Source organism: Mesoplodon densirostris, chromosome 17, assembly GCF_025265405.1.
Source record: "Mesoplodon densirostris isolate mMesDen1 chromosome 17, mMesDen1 primary haplotype, whole genome shotgun sequence".
NCBI classification, from domain to species: domain Eukaryota; kingdom Metazoa; phylum Chordata; class Mammalia; order Artiodactyla; family Ziphiidae; genus Mesoplodon; species Mesoplodon densirostris.
The window spans coordinates 59,506,902-59,510,578 of record NC_082677.1 but is presented as its reverse complement, the minus strand read 5'-3'; the positions used below and the strand labels follow the sequence as shown (position 1 = coordinate 59,510,578).

The following is a 3,677-nucleotide window of genomic DNA, read 5'->3' as shown; positions in this document are numbered from 1 at the left end:
GATTAAGTATTATTGTCCTCATGAAAATTCCAAGGCAGAGAGAATGGGAGGGCCCAGCTGTAAATCAAACAGATAATTAACGGTAAAGATAGGACCAGAATCAAAATAAATCCATTCTCTGCCAAGCTTTTATTCAACCAGAGTACCTCTCTCTATTGGCAATAATATAAAATGCTTTATTATATTTAATATTTATAAAGAAAGTCTTAATTCTATAGTTGATGTTCTACATAAAAATGGTTAAAAAAAGATTATGAGCATTGTTGCCAGGAAAACAGTTATATCATATCAACATTAATATAAATGATAATATCATGTTGGGTAGGGGTTGCCCTCCTCTCCACCCACCTGCCCCCCCACTCCCCCCCCCCATGGCTCCAGGCAGATCTGCTTTCACAGTTTCAGCTTCAGGTCACCTGGCCTGAGGTGATGGCCTTAATGATATCTGAATCACCTTCAGGGCCATTCTCCCCTTTTCTTGAAGAATAGCACACATTCACAGCTAAAAAATTCTGTCATCCTGTTCTACAAAATCAAAAATGTCCAACAGCCTTCCTTCACTCTGTCCCATTTTCTCTGTTCCCTTTAATCCCATCTGGCAGTATTTCTGCTGGTATATTTTACCCATCTCTGATACTGGCCTCTACTTGATGGCTGATTAGTTCCATGGTTTGTATCCACTCTGATCTCATCAAAATGGTCAGTTACACTCTCAGTGTCCTCTTCAGAATATGCTTTCTCATTTTTTTGCAATATGGATGGGTTGAGAATTTTTCGAGTCTTTAAGTTCTAGTTTCTTTTTGCTCATTGCTTAACAATTCCTTCTTCAATTTATTTCTCTCTTGCATTTTACTATCAGCAGTCAGGAGAAAACAAGCCGCTCCTTCAACACATTGCTTAGAAATCTCAGCTAAATATCCAATTTTATCACTCTCAAGTCCTATCTTCCATAAGACACTAGAACACAGACACAACATAGCCAAGTTCTTTGCCACTTTATAACAGGAATCACCTTTTTCTCCATTGTCCAACAACATGTGCCTCATTTCCATCTGGACCTCGTCAGAATGGCCTTTACTGCTGTCAACTGAAAACTTATTCACAACCTAAAAGTTGAGAGTTATGTTTTATTCGGTGGAGATTTTTAGGACTTCAAGCCCAGGAGGCAGCATCTCAAGTAACCCTGAGAGAACTGCTCCGAGGAGGTGATGGGGGAGCCAGGATATATAGGAGTTTTGCAACAAAGGGCAGGTAGTTGAGAACATCAAAAGATTACTATTAATTAAAGAAAACCATGTGCCTCTTGGCCATCTGTATGTCTTTGGAGAAATATCTATTTAGGTGTTCTGCCCATTTTTTGATTGGGTTGTTTGTTTTGATGACATTAAGTCTCATGAGCTGTTTGTACATTTTGGAGACTAATCCCTTGTGGGTCACATCATTTGCAAATATTTTCTCCCAATCTGTGGGTTGTCTTTTCATTTTGTTTGTGTTTCCTTTGCTGTGCAAAAGCTTTGAGTTTAATCAGGTCCCATTTTTATTTTTGTTTTTATTTCCATTATTCTGGTAGACAGACTGAAAAAGATATTGCTGCAATTTATGTCAGAGAGTGTTCTGCCTATGTTTTCCTCTAGGAATTCTATAGTGTCCCGTCTCACATTTAGCTCTTTAATCCATTTTGAGCTTATTTTTGTGTATGGTGTTAAAGAATGATCTACAATGAGATATCACCTCACACCAGTCAAAATGGTTATCATCAAAATATCCACAAACAATAAATGCTGGAGAGGGTGTGGAGAAAAGGGAACCCTCCTACACTGTTGGTGGGAAGGTAAATTGTACAGCCACTATGGAGAACAGTATGGATAGAGCTACCACATGACCCTCCTGAGCATAAATTGGGAGCAAAACATGGCCTGAAAGGATACATGCACTCCAATGTTCATTGCAGCACTGTTTACAACAGCCAAGACATGGAAGCAAACTAAACGTCCATCAACAGAGGAATGGATAAAGAAGATGTGTTACATATATAATGGAATATTACTCAGCCATTAAAAAGAATGAAATAATGCCATTTGCAGCAACATGGATGGGCCTAGAGATTGTCATACTGAGTGAAGTAAGTCAGACAGAGAAAGAGAAATATCATAGGATATCCCTTACATGAGGAATCTAAAAAGAAATGATACAAATGAACTCATTTACAAAACAGAAACAGACTCATAGGTTTAGAGAATGAACTTATTGTTATGGGGGGAAGGGTGGGGGGAAGGGATAGTTAGGGAGCTTGGGACTGACATGTACACACTGCTCTATTTAAGATGGATAACCAACAAGGATGTACTGTGTAGCACAGGAAACTCTGCTCAGTGTTATGTGGCAGCCTGAATAGATATGTGTATATGTATGGCCGAGTCTGCTGTGCACCTGAAACTATCACAACATTGTTAATAGGCTCTACCCCAATATAAAATAAAAAGTTAAAAAAAACAAAGAAAGAAAACCAGATATGTGAAGTTAAAGAATTTAGCACTCTTCTATGTGTGGGAAGATACAAGAGTCTGGGCTCACTGAAATCATTCCTTTGATGTGCACCTCAGCCATCTGGGGCCTGTGTTTTCACATCCTGAGCTTCCTCACTGCAGGGAGTGGCTGCAGTCTGATGGCTGCTAGATGGCAGGTATTCCTTCCTTCCTGAGTTTCCTCAGGGCTCAAGGGCTCACGCTGGAGGGCTGCAACCACTGATGACTGTGACATCCTTTGTTTATTGATGTGGCAGGAAATATTCCATTTATCACTGTCTGTATTTCTACCAACATTCTATATACATGATTACTTTTGTATTCTCTAAGAAGATGGAAGATTTACTCTCCTTTCCTTTCTGAACTCTCACCAGGATCACTTTTAACAGTCCGTAGGCTTTTCCTAACATGCACCTCAAAACTCTTCCAGCCTCTAAAACAACTTCCACATTTTTAGGTATTTGTTACAGTGGCACCCCACTTCTTACTACCAAAGTCTATCTTAGTTCAGGCTGTTGTAACAATATACCATAGACTGGGTGGCTTAATAAACATTTATTGTAAGAATATTGATATAATTATGTCAATATTGATGTAAATGAGAGTACTGTTACATATGGAACTGCATATATCATCTTATAAAATCAGTGTTTAGGGACTTCCCTGGCGGTCGAGTGGTTAGGACACCACCCTTCCATTGTAGGGGGCCTGGGTTTGACCCCTGATCAGGGAACTAAGATCCTGCAAGCTGGACTGCATGGTCAAAAAAAAAAAAAAAATTACATATTGAATGGGGATTAAAACTAATTTAAAAAGTTGTTTAAAAATCATGTATGTTTTGGCAGCACATACACTAAAATTGGAATGACTCAGAGAAGATTAGCTGGGCCCTTGCAAAAGAAGACACACAAATTCATGAAGCACTCTGTGTATTTTGTGAAGCATGTACTCTTAGAGATTACTGTTTCACTGTAAATCTGAAAGCGATCCTGCAAGATATTCAGTGGTGGATAACCACTTTTAGAGGAAGTAGGTTAATAATTTTTATACATTAAAGTAATTTTTAAAGTTTAAATTTTGCATTTTAAGTGCTAAAAGTGAACTATTTTATTTTCTGAATTAACACTACGTTCCCCTGTATTTTACCTTTTT

The 3,677-nt window shown here is 38.4% G+C and overlaps 1 non-coding gene across 1 annotated transcript; it reads left to right on the top strand.

Annotated features, from left to right (window-relative positions):
* Nucleotides 1-3,356: 3,356 nt before the first annotated feature.
* On the top strand, nt 3,357-3,460 carry LOC132477830 (U6 spliceosomal RNA). The gene has a single exon (XR_009530336.1). It is a non-coding gene; the product is annotated as a U6 spliceosomal RNA (small nuclear RNA).
* Nucleotides 3,461-3,677: the final 217 nt, after the last annotated feature.